Source organism: Haemorhous mexicanus, chromosome 5, assembly GCF_027477595.1.
Source record: "Haemorhous mexicanus isolate bHaeMex1 chromosome 5, bHaeMex1.pri, whole genome shotgun sequence".
Lineage (NCBI taxonomy): Eukaryota > Metazoa > Chordata > Aves > Passeriformes > Fringillidae > Haemorhous > Haemorhous mexicanus.
Window position 1 is genome coordinate 30,421,518 of NC_082345.1, and position 12,046 is coordinate 30,433,563.

General features: G+C 43.5%; 3 non-coding genes across 3 annotated transcripts; 1 reads left to right on the top strand and 2 right to left on the bottom strand.

The window, feature by feature from the left end:
* Positions 1-6,700: 6,700 nt before the first annotated feature.
* On the bottom strand, positions 6,701-6,772 carry TRNAW-CCA (transfer RNA tryptophan (anticodon CCA)). Its single transcript has one exon. It is a non-coding gene; the product is annotated as a tRNA-Trp (tRNA).
* Positions 6,773-7,222: 450 nt separating this feature from the next.
* Positions 7,223-7,294, top strand: TRNAD-GUC (transfer RNA aspartic acid (anticodon GUC)). The gene has a single exon. It is a non-coding gene; the product is annotated as a tRNA-Asp (tRNA).
* Positions 7,295-7,396: 102 nt separating this feature from the next.
* On the bottom strand, positions 7,397-7,468 carry TRNAD-GUC (transfer RNA aspartic acid (anticodon GUC)). The gene has a single exon. It is a non-coding gene; the product is annotated as a tRNA-Asp (tRNA).
* Positions 7,469-12,046: the final 4,578 nt, after the last annotated feature.

Sequence of the window (12,046 nt, forward strand, 5' to 3'; positions counted from 1 at the left end):
CAATAAACGGCGTCCTGATTGGCGGGGAAGGCAACGAAGCGGCCCCGCTATTGGCTGGCGGGCGCACAGGGGGCGGGACGCGCGGGAGCACCGGCGTTGGTGCTTTGCGCGAGGGACAGTAACGCAGTTTAAATTCGGCTCGGGCGGGAGAGCCGCGTGGGGCGGCGCTCGCGGGCCCGGGGAGGGCGAGGACGCCGCCCGCGCCCCGCGGGTCCCGGTGGCGCTGGGCCGTCTCCGAAAGAAGCCCTTTCGGGTGAGAGGTGTGTCCCTACCGCCGGGAGCGCCCCTCCCTGTCGCGAGCAGCGGGGGAGGCTGTTAACGCGATCCCGGTTACCTGCCGTGATCCCGGTGTCCTGCCGCGACACCTGCCGCCGCCGCCGCCTCTGCCCCGCGGGCACCTGCGGCCCTGGCGGAGCGCGCCGCCGGCGGCCGTGCCTCCCGCGCTCGGCACCGCGGGCCGGGCGGGCACGGCAGCTCCCTCTCCCCCGGGATAGCCGCCCTCGCCCGGCCCTTTGGCTGGCGGGCTCCAGAAGAAATCCAGCCAGGAAATCGGTAGCTAATCCCTTAGTGTGACTGCCGCCGTTGCGGTGACTTAAACGCAAAAAAAAAAAAAAACCCGAACTCGCATCTCTAGTACCGCAGAGTTTGAAAGGCTCGTAGGTGTTTTATTTATTTATTTGTAAAGACAACTTCTAAAATGCCACAAGTGTGTCCCTGCTGGGGAAGTTCGATTGAGTTCAAGACTGCAGTCTTACAGTCTTTAAACAAGCGGGTTAAATCCTTCTGTGTTTACACGCTGCTTGCTGGGAACAAGCACTGCTTCTGGTTTGTGATGGGAAGGGTTCGGTGTTTAGATTTGACTATCTGTCCTGTGCTTTTGAGACCTGCCTTGCAGTATACCCGAGATAAGAATTTAAATGTGACTACTTTAACTTTCCCATCAGTCATGGATCTGAAACGGGATTGCTGGGGTTTGCACCTACTCCTCTTTGTATTCCAGAAAGAGTTATAAATTGCTGTTGGAGAAAGGGATTTCCACTACTGTTGTGTGCTCCATCATGTCTAGGTGCCTGTTGTTCCTATTTACCTTACCATAGCCTCAGTATCAGCTGGGTGACAGCGATGAGGATTATTTTTTGTGGTAGGTAATTTCGAGACAGATCAAGGACCCACCCGCAGGAAGCTTGGCGCTTCCCACTGCAGAATTGGTGTGGTGTAACAAAGTAATTAAGAAGAGGGAGAAGCTTAGCTTGGGGCATTTAATTTACCTTGTTGTTCTAGTCGCTCTGTGAGATGGCAGTCATCTGAAATTCGTTATAATTTGGATCTGAAAGTGCTCTGTTTTTGGTGTACACACTTTACCTGTTCAATTTGTTTTGCAGCGAGGTTAAACAGTGGGTAGAAACATCTGCCTCCATTAATACCACACATGTTCACAGTAAAAAGTAATGTATCAATGTAGGTTGACTGCTTACTTTTAAGCTTGAATAGAGCAAATTAGATGGTTCTATCTATTTTTTCAGCATATCCTACCCAAAATTTTACCAAGTACGTGGATATGACAGGTATTTTGGAAATGTTTAAAGGAAATTCAATTCCTGTTCAAATTTGATAGTACTAATTTTAATCATAGATAGTATTTTTCACCTTGAAAAGCTTTTAGGTGGCTTGGGAAATAGTCTTTCCTCAACCTTTAAGAATTTGCTTCTTTTCCAGATGTAGAACTAGTTGCACAGCATACTTTAGAGAGATTCTTCAGCTCTCATACTAATGTAAAAAATAACAACTTTAACTCGTATCAAGTCTAAAATGTTTTAAAGCAGCATACAGGGAACTGGGTCTGGGAAATTTTAAACAAACTTAATAGTGAAAATACAATCTAAAAAGTTGGTGCAGTCACCATCTAACCTCCCCACAGACAATAATGGTAGGATAGCTCTGAAGCTTGTTTTTTGACAATACTTCTTAGTGCAGGCATAATTCACAACTCACTGTTCAGATTCTGCAATACAGCTTGTGCTGGCTTTTCTTGTGAGTGACAGTTCAGGAGTGGAAGGAAGAACAACTGCTGAGCTTGAAGCCTAAGTACTTTGATGGTAGGCCTGGTTTTAATGCATTAAGTGTAGAATAGAAAACCCCTACAGGAATACACTATGAAGTAGAAAATCCCTACACTTACCCTCACGTTCAGCTTTGGCCATAACTAGTGGATGGGCTGACTTGTCTTATCTTGGTTCTATGTTTTTCTGCTTTTGCTGTCAGATGAAACTGGCATAGAATCATAAAGATAGCAGAAACTTATCATATGTTTTGACTATTTGTTCAACCTCCAGCACTGTTGTTGCAGAGCCACTGAAGTTGTGGCTCTGATTAATGTTGCTTAAAGTTCATATCTATAGTCCATTAAAGTTCTGAAAGTTATTTTCCCCAACTATAAAGAAAAAACTGTATTTATTGTGAATTACTTTCTCTATTATGTTGTTACCCTGATGTAACTGCCTTGCACTGGCACAGAACTCTTTTATTGGTTACCTCTAGTTGCCTCCAAAGCAGCCAAACCTCAAGAAGCATGATACAATACTTCAGTGTCACTCTTCTTTGGAGCAATAGCCTTTTCTGGGAAGCCAAGTCCCTAAACAGTCCTTGGCACAAAACTGTCCTTTATTGGTTCTACACTTGTTACTGTCACACTTTGGGACCAACAGGCATCTTCCAGGCAAGGTAAAGACAGGGAAAGTAGTATAAGAAAGCACCTAAATGTGCAAATACATGATAATTGACACTGGAACCTGCAGGTGTCGCCACAACTAGACCTTAATACAGCAAAGGATCTGCACCTCTTTTGTTTGTTCTGTTTGAAGGAAAAAGGAAGTCGCATTTTGTAGCATGAGGCAGCAGTCAAAGAGATGAAAGGAACGAGTTCATTATGAATGAGTTCAAAAAATCTTTCTAATGTTCTTACAGCGGGGGAAAAAAGCTACAAATATGAAATCTCTGGTCTCTAGGCCTATTCAGTAATTTGCTGTGTAAAGGTTGGAGCATGGAACTGTTGTTTTACCATGCCTTCTGTGAATCTTTCCAGAACTTGAATGTTCATCCCTAATTGCAAGTTCTGGTTTTTGAAGACCAGAATACCTGCCTCTACCTGAGAAACAGGTAGTTACAGTCAGTATAAATGCTGACAACAGCAAAGTTTAGGAAAAAAATGTGAAAATGTTGTGAGACTCTGGCTATTTCCAGTGGTTAAAAAAGTGTTCTAAGCTTGCCTAAAAATGTGAAATATGCTGAAAGGAGAAGCCAAAACTCCTTCCTTTGTAGGACCCTCCCAAATGTCTGGAATTTCTTAGCTTTCCTGAGTGTGAGAAAGAGATTTTTCAAGCATATATTCATCTTTGACTTGAAAACACTGAATGCCTTTTAAACTGTCTCAGATTTCTGACTCAAGTTTCCCTAAGTTTGTGATTTCTAACCTCTAATGCCACCCATAAAAATAAGACAAATGTTTTATGTTGCAGTATGCTGAAAAAAAAAAGATTTTTCTAAATATGTGCTTTTAAAAAAGTAACCTAAATTAAGTGGAAGGTCTGGAAAATGGCCTATAATGAAGTACAGATGTATAATTTGCATTCATAGGTAACATTTGTCTCACAATAGATAACATAATGACTATAAATTCATAGCAAAGGCATTTAAGCAAGTGTTACAGACATGATCTTGTCTTAGACTAAGCTGATAAGGAAATGTAAAAAAGCTGTATGAAGTATTAATTCAGTCTTGGCAGGTTTCACTATGAAAATTATATTCCCTTTGAGAAATGCAACAGAAACTGGAAAGCTTTACTAGAAATAAAATAAGCAGTTGTCTAATCATTGTAGCACAGCATAACTGTACTTTCTAGAATAAATTATTTCTTTTTCACAATCTTGATTAATTTAGAAAAATTAGGTGGCTTTTTAATAACTCTAGTTTTTTCATTAGAAATGTCTGATTTTGAAGTAGAATGGGAAAAGTGATAAGAATGAAAGCATGCCTTAGTATAATGGAGCATATTGCTTCTAGAGCAGTTCCAGAGCTGGCAGCCACAGAGAATGCTGCTCTGCCAGTGTCACCTGAAACAGTGAACAGACAGGTGAATAAAGGGATGCCCAGCACTGTATGGCTGTGCCAGGCAAGGAAAGAAATCTGTACAACCGCTTTAAAACTTCTTACTGCTGATCTTATGATAGTCAAAGGCCTATACCAACAAGGATTGAAACCAGAAGTGTCAGCTCCTGTTCAAGTATGCTGTCAGAAATGAAATGGACAGTTTTCAGGGTGGTTTCCTATACTGAATCATTTCCAAACCAGAATTATTTGGATACTTATTTCTGTCAAAGACAGAAGCTATATTTACCATATATAAACTATTACTTCAGCTCCACTGTTTTTTGAAACTTAAGTAGATTTTAGTTTTTGTCTATTTAGCTAGTAACAATTCCATAAGAAAAAACATCTGTGTTAAGAGAACAGTCAGGTTACAAAATGCAGTATTTTAAAGTCAGGAAGAGACAAAAAGCACAGAAGCACATGGGCTATTGAAATGCTGATGAGAGACAAATACCCTCTGGCATACTTGGACGCCTCAGAATTAATGGAGTCAACCTCACAAAACATCTGTAAGGTCAAAGAGAACCATTACCCCCACTTCACCAATAGAGATTGAGTGGGAGAGTTTGTAGGTAGCTAAGGGACATTTAATTCATTCACTTAGTTCTGAAACATCACTAGATGATTTTGATTTAAGGGTAGTGACCTCTTCCCCCAAAGAACAGCTAACAAAATCTTAAAGTGAACCACTAGTATTTGTGGTTGCTGCCAAAGGGGATGATCCTTCTCTCTATCCTGTCCCAGGCCATGTGCTCCTGGTGCTTTTCCTGTGTTGGATCTAGTAGTTGTGCCATCAGATTCTCATGCTGAGCTGGCAGCTGCTGCATGCCACAGCAAGATGTGATCTAAGTGGAAGGAGGGAAATGCACAGGTAGGGATGGGCAGGGCAGAGCAAGATGGACTGTTTTGTGACAACCTGCACATGTCAGGTATACTAGTGCAAACCACATTCTGAAAACTTTGACTCCCATAAGCAGATATTACCCTTACTGCAAGCCAGAGAGATTGTCTGGCAACAATCTGGAATGTTTAGAGCAGGGCACCTGCTTTGGCAGAGGTACAGGAATGCAAACAGATTGCTGCTGCTTCTTACATTCAGCTCTCTGGTGGGTGGTGAGGCTGAGAGATAAGATACTGTGTGGGACCAGGGAAACATCTAACAGATTATGCATCTCATACAAAATGCATCCATCTAACAGACTGTGCATTAAAAAAAAAAAAAAAAAAAGGGCTAACCAAATTAAATTGAATTATTGTCAGCACAGCATGCAAGGCAGTCCTCCTTGTCCATTCAGACCTGGAAAATCTGAGTCAGCTGAAATACTGTGACCAGTTCTGAGCTCTTAAAAATGCAACTTGTTTGGAAAGGCTCCAGAGGCAAGCGATAAAATAATCAGAGGCCCAGCAAACATAGTCTGTTACACTGGAACATCTATAGAGAGGCATAACAAATTTCAAACATGTAAGAAGTACCTATAAAAAGGAAGGGAGAAACTGTTCTCCAGTGCAATGACATGGGGGCTGAATTTAAGTCAAGGCAGAAGTCAGGGTTAAACTACATATGCTAATTTTGTAATTGTCAGAATAGCAAAGTGCTGCAACAGATCACTTAAGGAAGATCCAGAATTTCTGTATTTAAAAGGTTTTAAAGGTATGTAGAACAAACAATAGCCTGTAAAACCCAATGTATTTGGTTTAATAACCCCCACATAATTTGTTGAGTCTGCTGAATCTGATTTCCAAGACTTCTGTATTCATTTTCTTCTATGGTTTACAACACTAATAATCAGTGCTTACAAAGTGAGAATTGTATCTCTGGCATTCTCTCTCAGTTCAGGCCCTTGACAAGCTATTGTTTTCCTCCCATTTAAATTTTATCCAGTCCATCTAAATCACTAAAGTATTATTTCTAAGACTTGCTATCTCATGTCTAAATCAAAGCTAAGTCCTCTCTGTGCCTTTCTGCTCTGGGTACCTGTCAATCTCAGCATGTGGACATAGCTATTCTGAGAAAACTCTTCTGTTACGCAGCCTAACCCCATTAGCCTCGAGGGTTCCCCCCACTGGCACCCTGGTCCCCTCTCTCTCCCTGTCAGGGTTTCATTCTTCTGCGGGGTTCTCAAGATCTCTCTGAATTCTTGGCTCCACCAGACCATTTGCTGCCTCTGCCTTTGCTTTTACTCCTTGTTATGTGAACTTCTGTACTGAAAACATGGTATCTGCCATTTCTGGGGCCTCTGTCCCCTTTAAAATTACACTGTCGGCTGCCTTAATAAAGTAAATCTTTGACACGTTCTTGCCTTTTGTGTTTAAGCATGTAATTACAGTCCTATGCACACAAAGACCGTAAACAAAGACATGCCAGTTTTATCCAATGCGATCTTGCCTTGACGCTCGTTGTGTCCTCTGTGTCGCGCTGCCCTCTCAGCCTCAAGCAAAAGAGGAGACCTTAAGCTGTAGAGGCAAACATAAAAAACCAGCCAACAGTAACGTTCCTCGGTTTCATGCACGGAGATGGCGGTAAAAGCCGACAACAGATGGAAGAAAAAGCTAGTGACCCCGACGTGATTCGAACACGCAGCCTTCTGATCTGGAGTCAGACGCGCTACCGTTGCGCCACGAGGTCCTGTCGGAAGACGGTAAGCAGAGCCTTACAACTGGGCCGCCGCGGGCCGCCGGCCGTGCAACCCCTCTGCCGGAGGGGTAGGGCGGGGACGGGTTGGGCTGGCGCGGCCCAAGACCCTGCCCGTCCGCCGCCGCGCCCCTGAGCCGACCCCTCTGCTCCGGCACTGCTCCGTTACCGCCTTCCCGCGCAAGCACGCCAACTCTCCCCACCCACACCCCCGCTAGTGGTCCGCAGCAGCAAGGGCTTTCCGCTACCGCTCCCTGGTGGTGTCGAGTTCGCCTCCCTCGCCGTTTCCTCCCTACGCAGGCTCGTGGGTCCATGCTCCCGCTGCCGGAGGTCGCTCCTGCTGGCCCTCCGCTCCCAGCGCAGTGTTTATAATTCACCAACGAGAACGTGGTTGTGAGGATTTGTTCATAAAATGTGTCCCGCGATGTTGCCCGATAAGGCACTTCCTCGTTAGTATAGTGGTGAGTATCCCCGCCTGTCACGCGGGAGACCGGGGTTCGATTCCCCGACGGGGAGGCCGCAATTAATACTTTTTTCGGCGGGCGGCGCCTTTTGCCGTCCGCTCATATAAACGGCTCGCCCGGGACGGGGCAATAAAAACAATGCGCGAGCGCAACTCTCCCCGTCGGGGAATCGAACCCCGGTCTCCCGCGTGACAGGCGGGGATACTCACCACTATACTAACGAGGAGTCGCTGGCTCCTTGCCCCCCGTGGGGGCTGCTCCCGCTCCGCCCGGGGCGCGGGTGGGGATGGGTGTGGCGGAGGGAGCGCAGCGCGGACAGGGACAGGGTCACGGGGACAGGGCCAGCTCCGCACACACCCGCCCCACTGCGGCCCCGCCGCGCAGCCCCACGCGGAGCTGCGAGCACGGATCTCTGGATATTGCCGCAGGAGGGAAGTGCCCGGCTGGAGGCGGCGGGAGCGGAGCAGCACCGGCAGCTCGGGTGTCTTTGCGTTTGTGGTTCTGCATCCCGTTCACGCAGAGTTTCTTTTTACGGGAACCTGAGAAGTTCTGGAGTCAGCAGTCCTTGAGGTTAAGGAACCGGAGCACCTGCTTCTTACTTACCTAAAAAAGAAACGAGGGAAATGGAAACCGGCTACTTTGAGATTTGAGAGTAAAAGGCAGAAGGACGCGGGCTGACCATCTGGCTTGATGCTGACCCGGTCAGCAGAAACATGGTTGCAAGTTTGTATGACAGTGACATTAGACAAGGAACTATATTTAATTTGCTGACTTCTGAGATGAAGAATTAACACCACATAATAAACAAGCGGTTGGAGCAAATGGTGTTCTCTTTTGATGGCCCCACTACTGCTAGTATTTGCATAAATGAACCCCATCTTAGCTTTTTCAGATAATCATAGCTAAAGAGCAAACAGCTTCCTTTATGTAGACTTCTAAATATAAGTGACCTGTAAGCAATGCGTTTCTGAGAATTGGCCTACTCATTTAAACATTTGAATGTGTTTCTCAGTAGATGCAACAGATTTAAATTTTGTCCTGCAAAGTGAAAAATAACAACCACAGTCTCATAACAATTTCAAGACTTTAGATGTAGTGTAATGTCTATTGTAGGGCTGTGATCTGGTTTTAAACCTCCCAGAGCAGGATCAAAACCAGTGTTTCCAGGCTGGTCTGCACTTGCTGTGCATGTTCAAATTGTATTCAAAAGATGTTAATTGTTTGCTTGAAGCTGGGAGACTTTCTGGTGGATCAAACATTGCCTGTTTGCATTTTATAGGATCACACACACTTAGTTTAGATCTTTTTGCCTGCAACTTCCTCAGTTCCTTCATTAATCCTTGTGGTCAGGGCGCTGAGCTTCAGACATCTTTATGTACCCCAAACAAGAAGATGACTTATCCAAAAATACCTAAGAAGGGGAGCAAGAAGAGACATGGAGGTGTGAGTCAGCGCAGCAAAAGGGCTGTTTAGAAGTGGATGGACTATTATGAGGCTGCAATGATTTGCAGTTATAGAGCAGATATACATTCCTTGTTGATTTTTCACAGAGACATGCAAATGCAAAGCAGAACAGGTACTGGGAGCTATGATCAATGCTCCAAGATCTGTGGAGGCTCCATCTTCTCCTCAGGATCTACATGCAGCTATTTCATGTGTCCAGTTCTAACAATCTCGTTGCACAGTTTCCTCATCATTGCATCAGCTCTGTGTTTAACTTGTCCCTAGAGGCTGCTAAAACATGACTGGTGAAAGTAACCTGTAAGAGGCCCATTACAGCCACAGGCAGGAGCAGGGCTGGCATCTAGCACATCATTGTGGCTGGATGCTAGTTAACTACCCTTCAGCTTGCTTAGCTGAAGCTCATCTTGCCAAATGTCCAGATGAGTTTTGAATCTCATTATGGATGGGAAATTCCACGACCTCTTGGCCATCCTCACTGGTAAGAATTTCCACACTGCCCCCTTCCTTGGAATTTGCAGTGTTGCAACTTGATCATTTTGCTGTGCACCTCCAAGAAGTGTCTGGTTCCATCTTCTTTATTCCCTCTCAATGGGTAGCTGAAGACATGTTAGATCATCCTGTAACCTCCTTCAGGCTGAACAAACCAACCTTTCTCAGTGTCTTTCTGTTTGTCGTATGCTCCAGCTCTCTATTCTTTTGGTGACCCTTCACTGGACTCATTGTAGTTTGTTGGGATCTTTCTTGTTTCACCCTGCCCCAGGCTGTGCACAGCTCTCCATAGGCAGCCTCATGAGTGCCAGCAGGGGATGGGGGCAGTAATCACTTCCCTTGATCTAGCTAGGCTGTAACTGATATTTCCCAGCCTATCACTAATTTTCATTGCCATAAGAGCAATCACTCACTCAAGGCTGCCCTTGTTGTGCACTGGGACCTTTTCTGTAAAGCTGCTGTTTACCAGTCACTCAGCTCCTGGCTGCTTGGGTTATTATATCCAAGGTGCAGGGCTTAACATTTGCCTTAATTGAATTGGAAGAAATTCATACTGGCCCATGTCCCCAGTCATTCAGAGTCCTGCTAAGGACAGCCCTGGCCTGCAGGGAATCAGCTGCTTCCCTCAATTCAATGTCATCCACCTGAGTCACCTGCTGATACCCATTTTCCTTGGCAGCTAACGTACATTGTTATTGGCATGTTGAGGTGCATCACTGATCAGTGATGGAGCCTCCTGTAGCTGCAGAAATCAATTCTTCCAAATCTGTGAAAAAACACAAACCCTAGATAAGGAGGGAAGCCCTTTACAGGGTTTAGGGTGCCACAATCCTGAACAGCTGCTGCAACTTGAAGACATTTGATTCTGATTAATCTTCATAGCTATTTTGTATGCTCTTCTCTCTGCCCATTCACACATATCCAACACTCCATCTGCTCTTTGTGTTTTATTTTCCTTTTAATTTTTGTCTCTTCCCGCACTCTGTGATGTTCACAGCAAAAGATTTAATGAGGTTTTCAGTAAGAACATGTGAGTTATCAAATGGCATCTTAACTCACAGGGCTTCTTTCTGTATAATTTTGGCATTATACAATTTCTGTCCAGTGTAATGGGTTTGTAGTGAGGTCTGTATGGCTCAGTGATCTCCTTCCATGCTAATTTTGATTTAGCTAAAATGAAGTTTAAGAATTTATTAGAAAAATCCATTTACACCTCTTAAAGGAAGGAGTGATCAGGCATCCTGTGTGAAATTAACAGCTGAAGACCTGAAAAAATTCTGGTTAAAGAGGTCTGGGACACTGTACGCGAGTGCCTGGGGGATTAGTGGGAGGAGGGATTTAAGGGGCTTTCCCCTATTACTTAATTATTTATTATTTAATTAAGGGGCTGTTTCCCCTAGCATAGGTTATTCAGTACTAAAAGCAGTCACACATCTGAGCAGCTTTCCCTCTGTGTTGAGTCATGTGAACTGCCTAATACATAGAGCCTTTTAAAAACTTGTTGGAGAAATCTCAGGGCTTGAATATTTATGTCCTAAGAATTTTGAAATTAAAGAGACAAGAAATGCTCGTGCTGAATTACATTTTCTGTTTAGGTAAAAAACTGAACAGTTGGATCTGGCCATTTTTATTCTTGTAGCATGGTTTACATCAAGTGGATGCTTCCAATAAGAATAAACTCCTTCTCAGAAAGGATCTACATTCTCATCACTTGTCCTCAGAAGGGATTGCCAGACAAATGTACTAAAGAATTACTATAAATATTGGAAATTAAAAGCTGGGAAAAGTAGAGGCTGGCTGGTTTTAATGAATAATTTCAACTTTACAACTGCAAAAACTGAGAGAGATCCTGCTAAGAAATAGATGGTAATTGAAGACTTGGTAATTAAAAGGAAGAGGATATAAGTTTGTGCGCAGAATAAACCTCTCTTTGTTTATGAGGTTTATTGTTTCAGAGTAATCTCAAAAGAAGATTTATACAGCAAAGTCTTTAGACACATATCAAGACACTCCAAAATCCAAATAGATTGTATACTAATCTAAGTGTTTCGTTGTAATGTAGGTCTGGATACCACAGTATGTCTACCAAATGACTCCAAGTATAATCATAACTTTCTAGCTGTTATGAAAGACTGCAGTAGACTCAAAAATTTCACTATTGGTCTGACTTGCTTTGAAATATGGTATTTCTTAGAACCTTGAAATTGTCAATGATCAGCCTCAAAATAGACCTCTCACATAATGCCTTTGAAGGAAAATTCTAGGGACAAACGTGGAAAAATCAAATACTCTAATATACAGTATTAATATACTCTCACATCATATCCATTCTAGAAGTAAGCACCTGTCATTCAAATTAAAAAAAAGGAATCACAAATATCATAATGGATAATAATAAAGCTAAATTAAGTGTAGAGACAGGAAAAATATGGAATAGGCCAACCCGCAGAAAGTAATACAGGAAGAAGCATCATAGATTGAGGTTAGGTAATGCAACAAAGATGTCATGAGATAAAGGCACACGCAGAGACATTAGTTATACTGTGAAGAGGGAGACTTTTGAACATATTGGTTTTGCAATACTATAAATGAGTCTATATGCAATGAATTTAACTTGGAAATCATCACACTTTCAGGAATGCACAGTGAAGCCTGCACTACAACAAATTGCTAGAGTGCTGGCAGCTTTGACCTAGTTTGGTTGTTAAAATAAGTAAGTTGTCAACTTTGCCTTTTGCTGACTGTTATTACACCTTTGGGGGTTTTAATATTTTTCTTTTTTATTTTTCCCAAAACATTAATCACATTCTGAAGTTCTTCTCTAGTCAAACTCCTCAAGCAAGATTGCTAA